Source organism: Ambystoma mexicanum, chromosome 3p (genome assembly GCF_040938575.1).
Source record: "Ambystoma mexicanum isolate Mex_15411 chromosome 3p, UKY_AmexF1_1, whole genome shotgun sequence".
Lineage (NCBI taxonomy): Eukaryota > Metazoa > Chordata > Amphibia > Caudata > Ambystomatidae > Ambystoma > Ambystoma mexicanum.
Genome location: NC_090925.1, coordinates 122,822,673 through 122,840,914, shown reverse-complemented (window position 1 = coordinate 122,840,914; position 18,242 = coordinate 122,822,673). Strand labels below are relative to the sequence as shown.

The window sequence follows — 18,242 nt, the reverse complement described above, 5'->3', positions numbered from 1 at the left end:
GGATAGGCTGGAGAAGACGTATAGGGTGCCGGACTCAGCACCCAAGTGCCTGAGGTCGCAACCATCACCGGACTCAGTGGTGTCGGTGGCCTCATTGTTGTCAGTCCCTACGGACTGCAAGGGAAAAATGGACACCATGGAGAAGAAAGTGATCTACACGGCAGTGTCCACAATCAAGGCGGCCAACTCCTTGGCGATCCTAGCCAGGTACCACAGGGAATTGTGGTACAAGCTAGGACCGATCCTGGAGTTCCTCCCCGACAATAAGAAGATGGAAGCCCTCGCCCATCTCAGGAAGGGGAAGTGGCATGGGACCATGCCATCACAGTGGCAGTGGACGTCGCTGACACATGTTTCCGGCAAATGGGGAATGGTGTCTGCCTTCGTTGGCAGGGATTGATGAAGAAAACTAACTTCCGTCAGGAGCAAAGGTGCTGGAAATACCCTTTGACTGGGAGAATCTGTTTGGGAAGGCAGTCGACGAGTCCCTCTGGGCCATCGAAACAAATACGGAGATGGCACATTCCCTTGGCACGCTTCAGCAGCACCCGTCGTTGTCTTTTCGCTCCTCCAGGAGAAAATCGAGCAGGTCACCAAAGGATTTCTCCACGTCTTACAGACAGCCTTCCCGCTCCTCAATGCAAGAAGCCTACAGTGGCCGCTCCCAGGCCTACGGCAGTGGAGGACAGCATTGCATTAACCAAGCAAGCCTGAACCGGCCAAGACGTCGGACCCCACTCGTGCACCCAGGTGGGAGGCCGGATGATGAGGTTTGTCAGCGAGTGGAGGAAGATCACCACCGATAGATGGGTGCTGGATGCTCTCACCCAGGGACACACCTTAGAGTTCCAACGCAGGTGTCCTCGTATTCCACTGATTCCCTGGGAGGAGCAGCACATTGCTCAGCTCCTGGAAGAGATACTAGCCATGTTACGAAAAGGGGCGACAGAGCTTGTTCCCCAATGGCTCTGAGGTTCCGGAGTCTATTCAAGATACTTTCTGCTCAGAAAGAAGCCAGGGGGCTGGAGGCCCATCCTGGACCAACGCTGTCTGAACAAATACTTAAAATCCCCAAAATTAAGGATGATCACGTTGCAACACGTACTCGGCCAACTGGAAAGAGAGCATTTCTTGACATTGTTGGACCTGCGCCAAGTAGGGCCAGCACTACCAGTTCAAGGCCCTACCATTTGGCTTGAAGTCTGCCCCTTAGAGTGTTCCAAACTGCCTGGTGGTGGGCCATTTACGTTTGCAGGGCTTACACGTGCACCCATACCTGGACGATTGGCTGATATGCGCCTGCTCTATGGAGCTGCCTGATGAACACACGAAGGTGACCATCTGACTATTGACGGATCTGGGATTCTCCGTCAACTATCCGCAGAAGGTGCTGTTCCTCAGCACAAGACTCAACACAGTGGTTTGCCTGGTGTCGCCCTCAGAGGAGAAGCTAGCAGCCATTCAAGGAAAGGTGCAGCGGCTGTCGTCGGTGAAGACCGGTACGGTGCGGGCCTTCAAGACGTTACTGAGCATAATGTCGTCCTGCATCTACCACGTCCGTCTCTGTAGGCTGCAGATGCAACCCCTACAGGAATTCTTGGATGCCCGTTGGATACAGGTGTCCGGAAGATTCACGGACAAGATCTCTCTCAACGAGGAGTTTCAGCAGGCGATCGTGGTGGTTGGTCCGCGCCCACATCACCCAAGGCATGGGATTTCAAAACCCCACGTACTAGAAGACGGTCACCCGAGACGCCTCCCTGGAAGGTTGGGGGGTGCACATTGGATGTCTGCACGCCATGAATCAGTAACACCAATTTCTGACATACATCTTGTGAATTCAGTATGTGATTTGCTTTTTTTGAATTGGCCGGAAGATCTTCGGTCTAAAAATGGATCTATAATGTTATTAAAGTCCCCATAAAGCACCAAATTAGGGAGGTCTGACTGTAATATATTTTATTTCAAATCAATCCAAATGTTTGAGTCGGGGTTTAGTGGTTCCATAAACACTAAGAATAGAAACAAACTGAGAATCAATTGATAATTCAGCTAAAATCCATTTTTTAAGTGTCTGTACCTTTTTGTAGGATCTTTATGTGGCTGCCGGAGTAGAAGATCTGCACATCAACATCCTGGCGCTACTGCAGTGTTCTGGGCCCTGAAGTCGTTCCTGCCGTCTATCTTCACGGACAACACCAGCATCATGTTCTACATCAGTCAGCACTCGAACCCCAGCACTCTGCAAGGAAGCTCAGGACTTGTGGCACTGCTCTGGCAGACAAGGGATGTTCCTTGTCCCTCTCCACCTGGCAGGATTCAGGAACACCATTGCAGACTCCCTCATCAGGGAGCTGCGCTCCTGCCACAATGGGAACTTCGTCAGGATCAAGGGGACAGCCTGTTTGTCGAATGGGGCAGACCCCAGATCAATCTGTTTGCCACTGCGGTGAACTCCAAATGCCAGAATTTTGCCAGCAGATTACACCAACTGAGGTGCCTGGGGGGGGCACGTTCTCTTAACCGTGGAAAGGACATTCTGTACGCGTTCCCCCCCGTTCCCTCTCCTGCCATGTGTCATCAACACACTCAAACAGTGTCAATGCAAGATGATACTCATCGCCCCAGTGTGTCCGAGGCAGATTTGGTTCCAGATCTTCTCAGCGTCGCCTCCAGTCAAGTTGCTGGTGTTTCCGGATCTGCTCACCAGAGAGGGAGGCGCAATCCTTCATCACGACCCAGGATCACTGAACCTGAAGGCTTGGCTTGTGCAGCCTTAGAGTTCAGAGGTTATGAGTTGCCAGCGGACTGCAGGGAAGTCCTCGCCAAGGCCAGGGCGTCGTAGACTCTGAAGTGCTACAGCAATAAGTGGAAGCGTTTTGCTACACGGTACCGGTCGCAGAAGATTACTCCACTGAGGGTCACGGCTCCAGATTCTTCCATGCTTGCTGTCCTTGGCAAAAGCTGGGTTGTCTCACCCATCCAACAAGGTACATCTGGCGGCCATCTCTCGCTACACCAGATACCCTGGGAGGTCCTTGCTGTGATCCTACAGACTCGTCAAGGAGTTTCTCAAAGGACTTTGCTGATCCTTCCCGCTGGTGAAGGCTCATGCCCCGGCGTTGTTAAACCATATTCGCATAAATACCATCTGATTATGAATGTGGGCCTAAGCGCATTCACATTTGTATTAAAAACCGCAGTTAAACAGATCTAAATAGAGTTGACTTCGCCGCCATCTTGGAAACATCCGCTATTTTGATTCTAACTCCTGCTTTCTGTCCTAAAATGGTAAACTGTGTTTTCAGCTGCCACTGAGCAGAGTGTTTTTGAGCCTATGTCAGCATTAAGGCTGCTGAGAGCAGAATCTTTGTTCTATGCCAAGAGACCTTGTAATCATGATGAACTGCCATTCAAAGTGTTATCTGCGTCTACAGCCTCATCCTCATTCAAACAATGGAGCACAATGCAAAGCAACTAAAACCGTGTGCTTTGGGAGAAACCCATTGTGCTTATCTCTTGGAACTGGACTTACCCTAAAGCTCAAGAACAGTCTACATGGCCGAGCATAGCAAAGTTTATCATTGTATTTCGTGTGTAAAGGATTGTGTCTTAAACCTGGAAACAACAATGCTGTATTTGCCATGTGAACTGGGCATTAACTCTAGTAACTGTGTAACTTGAAGAGGGGCTGGACAATGTAACCGGGCCTGGGGAAGAAAGTATAAATACTGTGAGTTTTGTGATGTCCAGGACTCTCTTCCCTCACGGTGTCTGCTGGTACACACTGTGAGGCGCTTGAGAGCCAGATAGCCATCTGCTTTCATATTTGTATCTGTACAGAATAAAAGTTATACTTAGAACTTTGACTTTGTGACTGGCATATTTCATCTTCGGTGGTACAAAACCTCAATATTTCCTTTTGGTCTTTCAGCTTGGGAACTCAACGTGGTTCTGAGGAGGCTCATGGGGGGCCCCGTCCGAGCCTATGCAAGTTTCTCTTGTGGATGACGGCTTTCATTGTGGCCATCACCTCTGCCAGACATGTCGGTGAGATCCAGGCCCTGTCCTGGAAGCAACCGTACCTGACTTTTCATGAATCAAGGGTGGTACTTCCTACATACCCCTCTTTCTTGTCGAAGGTTCTGTCGGAATTCCACCTCCAAAGAGCCTTTGGTGTTAACTGTTTTCTTCCCGAAACATTGCTCGTGCCTTGAAGTTCTATGTGACACGTACAAAGCATTTTCGGAAGCCTTCTGAATTGTTTGTGAACTTTAGTCCTGTGAACCATGGAAAGGCCTTGTCCGAGGCTTCCATTTCGAGGTGGCTCTCCGGCTGCATCATGCACTGTCATTGGTTGGCGAACCGACTGCTGCCTGGGCCATCTGAGAGCCCACTCCACAAGAGCGATTGCTGCGATGATGGCGTTCCTTTCTGGTGTGCCCCTGCTGGACATCTGCAAGGCTGCTACGTGGAGGTCCACGCACACCTTCCCCAAGTTCTACTGCATCGGCAGGGATTCTGGGGAGGAGACCAGAGTCGACCAAGCAGTGCTACGCAGCCTGTTCGCTTGAGGTGAGTCTGTTCCAGAGGTAAGCGTATATTTCTTCTGTTGAGTCTTGCCACCTCCTGTGGTTGTGTAATGTTGTACTGCTGAGTATTCGTTATTCATGAGCATGTCAAACCATGCCAGACCCCATGCTGGAGAAGGTTACCTACCTAGTTACTTACCTGTAACTATTGTTCTCCAGCATGGCTCTGGCATGGATTAACATGCAAACCCTCCTTCGGGCCCCTCTGCGTCTCCTCTTGGTCATACTGCCACTTTACGTGCTTACCAGATCTGAAGATGGCTGCCAGAGTTGGGCTTAGAGAGAGGACTGTCATTGGATGGGGGGCATTATGACCCAGAGGACAGTTATTGGTTTAGAGGAGAAATACGGTTTTAAAGTGAAAGTGAAACTGTTTTTTCTTTTTACCGAGGATTCCCAGCCTGACAGGGAATATTCATGAGCATGTGAATCCATGCCAGAGCCATGCTTGAAAACAATAGTTACAGGTAAGTAACTTAAACCTTTTATTCAGATCCAAATTACAAAATCAGTAGTCAACAATATGACAAACAATCCATAAATAATGTAACATTTGAATATGATCCATAATAAGGAAATTAAATATAAAACAGAATCAAATCAGCTTGTATCATAAGGATCAGTATAGATACCTTATAAACAAGCAAATAAAAGAGTTAATATAATGAAGAAAAAGGTCGGAAGAAAAATAGGAGATTGTTGTTTGAACATAACATATCTTTAAATAAACAACTAACCACAATGCAACCAATGTTATCGGCATGAAACTTGACTAGATTCAATATTAACATCATTCAAATAGCTTACAAAGAGTTGCCATTTTTTCATGTTTGATAGAAAGAGATGGCGAGTTGGCAATACATTTCTCCATTTTATGAATATCACAGATGTTGTTCCACCTTCCTTTAACAGACATCTTTGTAAAGTCTTCCCAATTCGATGTTATTAAGCGAATTGCAAGGAGTATAAACAGATCAAAAATATTAAGATGTTTTAATTTTCCCTGTATTAAGGCCAGATTTTGCAAAAGGATATTAGTTAGATTTAAATTAATAGAAATTTAAAAAATGTGTTGAATGAAAATCCATACCTGGTTCCAAAAACCATTCGCCAAAGAGCATTCCAAAAACATATATCTAAAAGAATCATTTAAACAATTTCTCAGGAGTAATAAAGGTCCTATGTGTGAAGTAATACAGAGTTTGGGTTAAGTACGAAGAAAGCGCTACCATCTTAATCTTAGTCCATATCATAGACCACATTTTGTCTTCAAAATGTATTCCACAATCGTCTTCCTAGTGCATTTCTGACGACCATTTAACATCAGCAGATATTCTTTCTTTTAATATGTTGTAGGAATTAGAAACTATAAAAACATCAAGGGATTCCACGTAGCGCAATCTAATAGGATCAACAAACCACTTATGCATATCATTTCTGCTCATGGAATCCAAACACGCATTTACTACATTAAAATATTGAATCAGTGTAAATCTTTGTGAAGACAATGTGGGTTTAAATTCTTCTGCAATGAGGATATTGCCTCCCGTAATCCTGTGATTGACAAATCTAACTCTTTTTTAAAAAAAAAATGTTATCCAAGCTTTCCAGAAGATGGGTATATTATATATAGTTATGCAGGTTTATTAGTTTGCTGATGGAGGCAATCCCGCAAGTAAGAATTATTGTTCTGGAGAAACCCGCCTTAGAAGCATTAAACAGATAAATTGTGTCCTTAAACAATATCACTAGACAGATTTGTCTTTATTCAACTTCTACCCAGAGAAATGGGAGAAAAAAATCAATTGTATCTAGTAATTGTGGAGTGTTCTGCTCGGATTTTCTAAAAAGATCAGTATGTCGTCAGCATATGCAGCTAGATTGACTTCAAATTTGCCACATTTAATGCCTAAAATATCTTTATTCATATTAGCTCTAATAGAGGTTCAAGGGCGAAAACAAATAAAATAGGGGACAACCTTGCCTTGTACCTCTATGAAAGGAAAATCGAGGGGGTGATTGACCATTAATAAATGTAGATCCTTTCAAACAGAATATAAAAGTTTAACCAATTGAACATAACCATTACCAATACCAGGCCACATCAAAGCTTTACAAAAATCCCATTCAACACAATCAAATACTTTTTTCAGCATCAAGGGCTATTGTCATGTAGCTTTTTGTTTGATGATTATTTCTTAGAAAATAAATTATATAACCATTCTAATGTTGGCGTCTGGGTAGAAGAATTTGCAAAACAATCCATAGAAAACCCATCAGGCACAGGGGTTTTACCCTTCTTAAGGTCTTGAATGGCTTTGGAGATTTCATTTACATGAATAGGTTCATTAGGACTACTTAAATAAGTGTCCACTTGTTAAAATCAATGTTGGACTGCAAGTGGTCTGAGGAGTATAATTTCTCGTAGAAATTGGTGCAGACATTCAGAATATCCATATCAGATGATACTACTGATCCCAATTAATTCTTGACAGCAGATGTTCTAGATATTTCCATTGTAACTTTGAGATATGAGGCTAGAGCTTTACTTGCTTTGTTAGACGTTTGATAAATTATGGACTTGAATCTTAGTACAACAACACAAGCTTGCTCTGTCAATTTTTTAATAATAGAGAAGCAAGAGTGACAATCTGTCTAAGAAGGGTATCATTCGCTTTTGCATTGTATTTCTTCTCTAAATCCCGCAGTTGATTGTAAAGAATATCCAGAACTTTTTTAATCTCCTTCTTTTTCTTAGCTGCATATGAAATATGTCCCTGCAAGGCAGCTTCATAAGTATCCCAATTGTTGACTGGAGAAGTATCATCAACATCTTTATTAATTTGAAAGAAAAACGTGAATTGACAGGATATCTTCTGTCTAAAAATTGATCTATAATGTTAAAGTTCCCACAAAGCACCAAATTAGGGAGGTCTGACCAGGGACGTCATTTCACCAAAATGCCAGGGATAGCGGAAGTGACATCACATGACCTGTGACCTCTGGTGACATCACAGAAAGTGATGTCATTTGATGCCACCCCCAGGTGACATCACGGGAAGTGATGTCACACAACCTTTCGCTCCTTGACAAAACAGGAAGTGGCATCACATAGCACTGTTCCTCAGTACACTAAGAAATATATGGTTATATCACTCTAATATGATATACATTTCATACAAGAATGGATCACCATATGCAGCATTAATATCAGTGTGTATAGGCCCATATTACCAAATTACTGTGAATGTAAGGATTTACACTTACCTTGGCTTGCCTGCAGTTACGGTCAGCTCGAGGTTCTGGACAAGGCAATAGGAGCAGCTCCTGCTTGGTGCTGGTGTGCTCCGGCCGTCCTGCTACCAGTCCTGTGCCAGAGGATGCAGAAACCTGGCATAGAAGAAAATGGCAACGCATGGTCATGGTGCACAATTACACTTAAACTAATGCAACATGCATCTACCCAAAAAAAGAGGCAAAGCAGCATGCAGCAAAGTACCCCAGCAGTGAGCACTTAACCCACTGACCTATCTTACCAGCTATCTACCCTTAAATGTGCATACCACATCATTTGGTAATGTGTTGGCTATGGGGGTACCATTTCTTATTAACATAACAATTATTATTCGAGTGCTTAGAAGCAGCAGGAATATGTCATGCTGCATTAGTAAACCTGATGATTGCAGTGCTAGATTGTTTGTAAAGAACTCGCAAAGTTGGTGGGTAGAGATATCCTCATAAATGTTTATTTTGAACTGCACAATTGATTCCTCTTTGTGCCTACTTGCTGGAAACAGTGCATCCTCAGAGCTCTCCTGGGACATCGCACACTTGCTGCTGCAGTCTCGGGAGTAAGGGTCTGCCGCCAGAACTACAAGTTTGACTGTACTGCTCCAGAGGGCAAGATGACTGTCCTGGATTACACCAAGGTCCATTTCAGTCTGCTGCCCCCAAGGAATCGGCCCCGGCCCACACCCTGATGTATTCGGAACAAAATAAAGCTGTTTTCAACCTTTTCTGGGGTCATAATTTCTTTACATACCTCAGCGCCCTTTGACTTTCATTGGGCATAAAACCCTTAAGTTAAAAGTAGCCCTGAGCTATGTAGCCTAGGTCAAGGGTCCCCTGGGCCTGGGAACTAGTAGGCTATGCCCTCCCATTAACTGGAAGACTACCGAGCACCTTGCAAAAGGGACCTTTTAAAGAAACCAGGCTAACATGATCAGCAGTCTGCAGATGAAGTCAGCCTCAGGTGCATTGGGAATCCGACTTTTGTGGATTGTGCAAAGTAGTGTGCGCACATCTGGATCCTAGGTGAGTAGTGCGGATGTAGGGGAATATTGCAAACAGTTAATGCACTGTGGGGTGCATGCAGTTACGGTCTGGGCAAGATCCAGCTTGCTTCTCCATTTTGTGTTGGGGAAGGTTGCTCCTTCCTATGGTCAAAATCGTCAGTCAAATGCTCTTCAGAACAGTTTTGTCAGCAGAGCTTTCCCGAGGAGCAGCAGTCCACCAGGCTGAGAGAGTGTGCCAGGGTTTAAGACACTGTATTCTCAGCAATATGCCACTGTGCCTCTCCTAAGACAAACGCGTTGCCCTCCTCAGCTATCATCCCCCCCAACAAACATTAATACAGAAGTAGATAAAGCCCACCTTCCGACCTCCCTGATTGACTGGGAGATCCATGACATCCTCTACCTCCGGCCCTGTCCTATAACGGTGTCCTTCACCTTTAACAATGGGGGAGGTGGGCTGCATCCCTTCTCAAGGCAGTATTCATGAGCTAAACCGCGGATTTGACAAATACATTATAATGCAGTCACCGGATAGCGTTAAAAAAAGCAATAAAATAAAGAAAGGGCTCGCCTTCATGTGACACAGGCCCGGTGCTACAACGCCCTCCATTTTAGTATTTCACGCTTTCTAGGACCATTTCTTCATTGATGCAATGCTAATTGGCCTTGGCCTCAGTTATAACGTACCTAGTAGGAGCATAATCCTAATTATAGGGAGGTTGGGGGAGGAGAGTGTTTAATATTTCTCTTTTGGCCCAGGATACAAATTAAGTTTATGGGCTCAGCCTGTATGCATTAAAAGGGGATTCCCACCTCACCCTACATCTCACATGAATAATAGCAAACCAAAATAACAATGATAAAAGTGTCCAGTTATGCAGCACACACCAAATTGAATGGTGTCTTGGCATTTAAATAAACAGTGGAAGGATGGTTGGCTGAAAGGGGACTGACAGACTTTGAAATGACCACCAGCAGGTGACTGTCACGTCTCTGCAGTGAATGTTCAACTCGCTGAGCTATCATTGGCCTTCAGTAGGGGTCCGCGGCGTACAGAAGAAGTGACTGCTAGTGAGCACATACAATAGATGTATTACCACGTACTACGGCTAGTTAAACCTCCTGATGTGAGAGATGAGGGATCCGAGGTTAAGGTCTTTGCCCACGATCACACAACGTGTCAGCGTTAAGACCAACATGATAATCTGAACTCTTACCGACCTCCAGTGCATCTGCTGTGAAAGGCAGCGTTGCTGTCCTGGCTACTGAGTGTCAGGATCTGATTCTACCTCCCCTTTCTCCTCACCTGACTCTCCTGAGGTGGATTCTTGACGGCCGGTTTCTGTCTTCTGGAGTCTCTTTTTAATCCTTGCACCCTTGCCCTTGGGTGCTCGAACCTTCTTTTCGTGCAGGTAAGGTCTAGCCCCTCCGGAGGCCACCTTGACAGAGGCAAAGACCTGTCCTAGGGGAACCCCAGGGGGCCAGCCTCCAATCTAGGGAAAAAGCATGAGGCAGAAAAAACCCTAGTTCATAGATGGTCTTGATGATGGGTCGAAGAGATGGCACAGATGCTCAGCAGCTCTTGTTGTGGATCCAGAGAGGTGAAATACAATCCAATGGTAAACTAGATAAACTTCGCAGAGGCGAGCGATGACTGGGGGTACAGAATCAAGTAAGAAGGGAGCTGCCGAGCTGGCAGTGGACGAAAGGGAGCAGAAAAGAATAGAGAACACGGTGCGAAGAAATGGCACTGCGTTCAAAAGGTAGGAAGTTGAACCAAAACTGCTGGCGCATAGGAAGGCGCTCTAAGCAAACGAAAGTATTGTTGACAGTACAGAGCTACAGCGACAAGGTAGAATGTGAAAGTTAACTGGGGAGGCAAAAGTAGGAAGACGGAAACACAGAAAAAAGGATAGATAGGTAAGAGAGGAAAGGAAACGAGCGTAGTACAGGCCCGCTACGGGAGGGCTGTAGAAGGAGCAGAAAGTATGGAACGAAGATACGAGTAAGCAGCACTCGGAGCGTTGAATGAAACAGCAACAGATACAACGCGCCGAGCAGGGGGGCGGAGACTGCCTTTAAAGGCACCGCGCCATGTTGGATGAGGACTAGAAAGATCCTCGGGGTCGGAACTTCCATCGACTCCAGCATTTCCAATCCTGGTTCCTGACAGTATACCTCCTTCCTCTCTGGGGACCCCCAGGCTTGCCCGGGTGGAGACAATGGAACTTCCTGAGAAGTCTGGGTGCATGGATGTGGCTAACTGGTTCCCAGGACCTTTCTTCCACTGGATAGCCCTTCCAGTGTACCAGGTATTGGAGTCTGCCCTTGCAGTATCTGGAATCCACCAGGTAAGCCACTTCGTATTCCTCCGGAATACATCGTACTTGGGCGCGACCCTTGTGGATGGGTCTAAGGAACGGATCTTCCTTATACTCCTTAAGCAAGGATATGTGAAAAACCGGATGAACTCTCTTGAGGTAGTCCGGAAGTCTGAGCCTGTAGGCTACCGGATTGATTTGTTGAAGGATAGAAAACGGCCCAAGAAATCGAGGGGAAAACTTCCCAGCATGAACCCATTTAGGTAGGAATTTGGTTGACAACCAGACCAGTTGTCCCACACCCCAGTTGGGATTAGATCCCCGGTTCTTATCTGCCCATCTCTTTTGAGTCTGTAGACTGGCCTGGTGTGCCTTCTTGGCAAGACCATGTATTTCATGTATTTCCTGCAAGATACCATCCAAGGCAGGGATCTGTGTGGCTGGAGAACTAAGGCCCGGTAGATGTTGAGGATGATAACCGTATGTGCACAAAAAGGGGCTCATTTGGATAGAGGTATGCAGAGTGTTATTGTATGCAAACTCTGCTTGCGAGAGGAAATGGTACCACCTCTCCTGCTGTGGACTGCAGAAGCACCGCAAGTATTGTTCTAGGCTGGCATTCAGCCTTTCTGTCTGCCCGTTACTCTGAGGGTGGTAACCCGAGGAAAGAGCGCGGTGGATTCCCAAAGTCTGACAAAGTGAAGTCCAGAATTTGGACGTAAACTGAGGTCCCCTGTCCGATACTATAGTCCGGGGTAATCCATGCAGTCGGACAATGTCTCGAAGAAAGACCTCAGCGGTCTCAGAAGCGGATGGTATCTGCCTGAATGCAGAAAAGTGGGCCAGCTTGCTGAAGGAGTCTATGGTTACCATGATTACTGTCATGTTGTTAGAAGGAGGGAGATCGACAATGAAGTCTGTAGACACGTGTTCCCATGGTTGTGATGGTAAGGAATGCTGCTGCAAGAGACCGAGTGGTCTGCCAGTGCGGTATTTATTAGAAGCACATATAGAGCATGAAGTGACATACTGGTGCACATCCTTTCTTACCCTTGGCCACCAGAAACCTCGTTGCAGCAATTCATAGGTCATTCGGATACCCGGATGTCCTGTCAAGGGAGAATCATGACACCAGGAAAGAATGAGTTTCTGCAGACTTTTAGTGGGAATGAAAAGTGCGTCTTCATGGTAGTACAACCCATCACTACCTAAGCGGACCGAAGAAGGGAGTTCTGTGCAAGCCTGATATTGAGGTATCAGGTCTTGGAGGAAGGAGACAGTAGTTGCTAAAACCTTAAGATTGGGGAAAATACGGTCATGCCCTTCGTAATTCCCTGAGCTGTCCCCGATGCTTCGTGACAAGGCATCCGCCTTCTTATTTTCAGAGCCGGGAATGTAGGTTAACACAAAATCGAATTGCAAAAAGAAATAAGCCCACCGGGCATTGGTACACTCCATTTGTTGGAGAACCCGAAGGTTACGATGGTCAGTTCTGATACAAAACAATGGGCAGTGCCCTGTAGGAGATGTCGCCATTCTTGACAGGCTAATTTGATGGCCAACAGCTCTCTTTCCAGAACAGAGTAATTGCGTTCGCTGCTGGTGAGGGTCTTAGAAAAGTATGCCACTGGGTGTTCATAATCATCCGCGGCCTTCTGCAATAGGATAGCACCTATCGCTCCTATCGACGCATCAGTCTCCAAAATGAAAGGCTTGGTTTGGTCTGGTTGTACCAGAACTGGAGCAGAAGAAAAACACTCCTTAAGGGTTAGAATAGCCCTCCGTTGTTCCTCTCCGAAGGCAAACTTGACACCCTTCTTTAGCAGGGAGGTAAGAGGAAGCACTAGGTTGGAGAAGTTGGGAATGAACCTCCTGTAAAAATTGGCTAACCCTAAGAAGCTTTGTAGCTCCTTGACGGTGACGGGTTCTCTCCATTCCCTGATGGCCTTAATCTTACCTGGATCCATCTCTATGCCTCTTCCTGACAAAAGGAATCCTAGGTAGGATACTGAGGTGGTTTCGAATTGGCACTTCTCCGGTTTAACTAATAGCTTGTGTTCTTGAAGACGTTGCAGTACTCTCTTAACCAGTACCCTATGCTCGGGTAATGTCTGGGAGAATACCAGGATGTCGTCCAAGTACACTACAACCGATACGAACAACATGTCCGCGAATACCTTGTCCATGTATCTTTGAAAAATGGCTGGGGCATTGACAAGGCCAAACGGCATCACCCTGTACTCGAAAAGTCCAAATGGGGTGCGGAACGCCGTCTTCCATTCGTCCCCTTTTCTTATCCTTAGGAGGTGGTAAGCGCCCCTTAAATCCAGTTTGGTGAAGTAAATAGCCCCCTGTACTGCCTCCAGAATATCTCAGATCAAAGGCATGGGATACCTGTCCCGAATCGTCACCTTGTTCAGACCTCTATAGTCTATGCATGGACGTAATTCTGCACTATCCTTCTTCGGAATAAAGAACAAGGAGGCACCACAAGCGGATCTGGACTCTTGGATAAGCCCGTTTTGAAGATTGGAGTCTAGGTAATTCCGTAGAGCTCTTCTTTCAGGGAGAGACAAGGGATACATCCGTCCAAACGGAACTACAGCATCCGGAAGTAAGTCGATACCACAGTCTTCTGCCCTGTGAGGAGGTAACTCACGTGGTTGGATGTCTAAAAACACCTCCGAATACTCTTGGTAATGTGTTGGAATCAAAGCGATGATAGCCGGACTTAGAGCAGGACCCGACCTCCCTCCATGGTGAGTTAAGCCGATAGACTGGTTCATACAAGTGGACTTACAAAAGTGCAAATTAAAGCTCACTCTATTGGCCTTCCAGTTGATCTGAGGATTGTGTCGTCTTAACCAAGGGATACCAATGACCAATGGAAAGTGCGCAGCTCGGATCTGATCGAACACCAAATATTCAGAATGGTGACTCAATTCCATCTTCAGGGGTATAGTCTCTTTAGTAATAGGTCCGGAGGACAAAGGCCTCCCATCCACACCTTCTACAGGTATGGGAGTTGTCTTTGGTCTACTGGACACCTGATGTTCCTTAGCCCAATTGGAGTCCATAAAGTTTCCGGCTGCTCCGCAATCTAACATAGCAAGAACTTCGGTGGGACTCGAGTCAGATAGCCACAATTTGACTCGGAACACCATCAGACTGTTCTCCTCGGGGTTATTCATGGTTCTTGAGGAGTTGCAAGGGTACTTGGCGATTCCCCCGAGACTTCCCTTGCGGCAGATCGGGGGCTGTAGTTTTCCTTCCGCCTAGGAGGAACTTCCGGACAGTTTCTTAGTAAATGTTTAGAGGAACCGCAGTACATGCACAATCCGGCTTCTCTTCTTCGTCTGCGTTCCTCAGGTGTGAGAGGCCCTCGGGTGGCTCCTATTTGCATAGGTTCTTCAGGAGTGAGGTTTGACCTGGATGTGGGAGAAGGAGCAGGTAGACCGACAGTCTGAGGGGTGCCTCCAATTCGTCTTCTTTCTTGTCTCCGTTCTGATAGACGGAATTCGATCTGTAGAGATAGTCATCAATCCTTGGCAGGACACCGGTCGAGCTACACGAGCTAACTCATCCTTGATTTCATCGTGTAGCCCTCTTCGGAATATTGTTTGTTGAGCAGAGTCCGGCCAATCTGCCTTAGCCGCCAATCTCTGGAAGCGGGATATGTAGGTCTGGACGTCTGTGTTCCCTTGTGTGACACCCAATATAGCTTCCAGTGAAGAGTAGAATACTTCTGGTCTGTCAAACTTATCCTTAAAGGCTTCCACCAAACGATCATAATCGTTCAGGGAGGGGTTATTTCTGGCTACTAGGGGAGTAGCCCAAGCCACTGCGTTGCCAATGAGGTTGGCAATAATAAATCCGACTCTGGACTTGGCGGTTTCATAGGCATGGGTGCGAAAGGCAAAATAAACATTGCAGGCGTCGAGGAAGTCCTTTAATCCCCCTGGGTGACCATCGTACTTGCCAAAAGAAAGGGGCATAGCGGGTAGATCCCCGCGGTCGTCACGGTGTAAGACCACCTGTTGTCTGAGGGCGATATTCTCAGTCCTCAGCGCTTGGACTTCTGCAGTTAGGTTCTGCATAGCTGCCACTAGTTCTTGGTATTGTTCCAAGGAGGCCATGGTATTGCACAGGCGTTGTATTCTGTCAGGATCTGATTCTACCTCCCCTTTCTCCTCACCTGACTCTCCTGAGGTGGATTCTTGACGGCCGGTTTCTGTCTTCTGGAGTCTCTTTTTAATCCTTGCACCCTTGCCCTTGGGTGCTCGAACCTTCTTTTCGTGCAGGTAAGGTCTAGCCCCTCCGGAGGCCACCTTGACAGAGGCAAAGACCTGTCCTATGGGAACCCCAGGGGGCCAGCCTCCAATCTAGGGAAAAAGCACGAGGCAGAAAAACCCTAGTTCATAGATGGTCTTGATGATGGGTCGAAGAGATGGCACAGTTGCTCAGCAGCTCTTGTTGTGGATCCAGAGAGGTGAAATACAATCCAATGGTAAACTAGATAAACTTCGCAGAGGCGAGCGATGACTGGGGGTACAGAATCAAGTAAGAAGGGAGCTGCCGAGCTGGCAGTGGACGAAAGGCAGCAGAAAAGAATAGAGAACACGGTGCGAAGAAATGGCACTGCGTTCAAAAGGTAGGAAGTTGAACCAAAACTGCTGGCGGATAGGAAGGCGCTCTAAGCAAACGAAAGTATTGTTGACAGTACAGAGCTACAGCGACAAGGTAGAATGTGAAAGTTAACTGGGGAGGCAAAAGTAGGAAGACGGAAACACAGAAAAAAGGATAGATAGGTAAGAGAGGAAAGGAAACGAGCGTAGTACAGGCTCGCTACGGGAGGGCTGTAGAAGGAGCAGAAAGTACGGAACGAAGATACGAGTAAGCAGCACTCAGAGCGTTGAATGAAACAGCAACAGATACAACGCGCCGAGCAGGGGGGCGGAGACTGCCTTTAAAGGCACCGCGCCATGTTGGATGAGGACTAGAAAGATCCTCGGGGTCGGAAATTCCATCGACTCCAGCATTTCCAATCCTGGTTCCTGACACTGAGACACTTGCTTCAAATTCATGCTTACTGTGGCTTTTCGGCACCTGAGTAAACATGCACTGCACCGTTTCCCCAAGTTCTGCTCTTTTATTTTGCCAAAAATTAGCAGAATGCATACGTGTCACAAAAAACACCCAGCTCATAAACACTCCATTAGCTGGCATAGTCTTGTTCAGATGAAAGTGTTTGGAAGCTTAGAGGGAGACATAGCAGTCTACTCCATAGAACAGCATGGCACAATGTTTAAATGTGAGGCTGTACCATAAACATAATAATAAGTCTGTGTTTTCATATAGCGCCTGTGACCACAGTGTATGACATTTGTAAATAGCAGGTGTTGCTGTTACTTTTTTAAATGTATTTAATTCTGTACACAGCAGAAGCAGGCATTCAAAAACAATAAAGTCGTACGATACACAGTGAGTGCAGAAGTACATACCTTCGCATTACAACATCAAGGGAAGGAGGAATTTGCATATGCTTCAACAGTGTAGAGAACCCCCTAGCGTAACCTGCTTGGTTCTAACACGGGAGTTCTGGCAAAGCTATAGCCGTCTTACCGCTCGGAGCCGGTGTTGCATCAACTCTCAAGAACTGATTTAGACCCCCGGCCCGACTCCCCTTCCTCTGAGGTCCTATTAACATAACGACTGCTCACCAGTCTCTTGGCAACATTAAACCCCCTCTCCCTGCACCGTGGTCGTGAACACAGCAGCGCCAAACTCGCTGGGCTGGTCCCTGTACATAGACACCAGACACAGCCTGAGGACAGTGGTCTCAGCAGTGCAGACCAGCCCTCAACCTCTGCTGCCAGCTGCAGTCACAAAAAGCCCAGCAATGATCCGTGTCCCGGTGCGGGTGCCCTAAATATGCAGGAAGCATAGCGAGGTTGGACAAAGTTCATGGTTGCCAGGCAAACATGACCTCGAGTCTCCAACGCTCCAGCCAGACCTAGTGGAGCCGCACCCGCCCCCAGGCAGGCATCATGGAGCTTGCCTTTCAAGTTCCCGTACGCGCGAAACAGCCTGCAAGTGCCTTGCTGCATAATTTTTTTTTAAATATAGTTTTCAAATCAGAGGTCGCAAAAAGATTACAGAGGTCGCAAGGGAATCACCAGAGGTCGCTAACGCGACCTCTGGCGACCCCCAAATGGCGTCCCTGGGTCTGAGTAATATCTTTTGTTTCAAATCAATCCAAATGTTTGTCTCGGTGTTTATGGAACCACTAACCCAAAGAATAGAAACAACCTGAGAATCAATTGATAATTTAGCTAAAATCCATCCTTTAGTGTCTATCTTTATGTAGGATCTGATGGCTAACACCATTTTTAATTAATATTGGCACGCCATTATGTTTACTGTCTGCTTGGCTAGCTAATACATCACCCACCCAAAACATTTTCAATTTCATGGCTTCTTGTAAGAAAGCAATAATTGGTTCATTTCATTGGATCCGGAGGAACGATGGTCCTTGATCCTATCTGGTGCCAGCAGACCGATGACAATTGCTGTGATTAGATTTTGGTTAGTACTGCAAACTGAACTTATGATCTACTAAATAATTTATTTTTTGGTTTGTAAACTTCATAAGATCTGACAAATGTAAGGTTTAATCGAATAAACCATATACATTTAATAATAATAAAAAAAGGGTTTAAATCTATTAATGTGAGATAGAAAGTCTCTTTATTGGACTGTTAAGAACTTTAACATTACATGTCATGCACCTTAAGGTCATAGCCTCAGTATAAGCAGGTAACTAATCTTTATCAATGAATAAAAACTTGAAACCCTGTCTCCAATCAAGGTAATTTCTATACAGCTGATAGTTAACAAACATCCAAGCAAAATAATTCTTTCTCAGTTTACAAAAAATTAGAAAAAACAGAGAAAAAACTAAAAAATGGGAAAGAGAAAAAAACATTGCAAAACCTGACAACATGGTGTTGAAATTCGAAAGCCTCCTGAAGATA

The 18,242-nt window shown here is 46.1% G+C and overlaps 1 long non-coding RNA gene across 2 annotated transcripts in view; it reads right to left on the bottom strand.

Annotated features, from left to right (window-relative positions):
• LOC138580153 (uncharacterized) overlaps positions 1–18,242 on the bottom strand; it is a 461,264-nt gene that overhangs the window by 295,344 nt on the left and 147,678 nt on the right. For both annotated transcript variants that reach the window (XR_011304186.1, XR_011304185.1), the window contains exon 4: positions 7,860–7,982. This is a non-coding gene — a long non-coding RNA (uncharacterized lncRNA). The remainder of the gene's footprint in view (positions 1–7,859; positions 7,983–18,242) is intronic.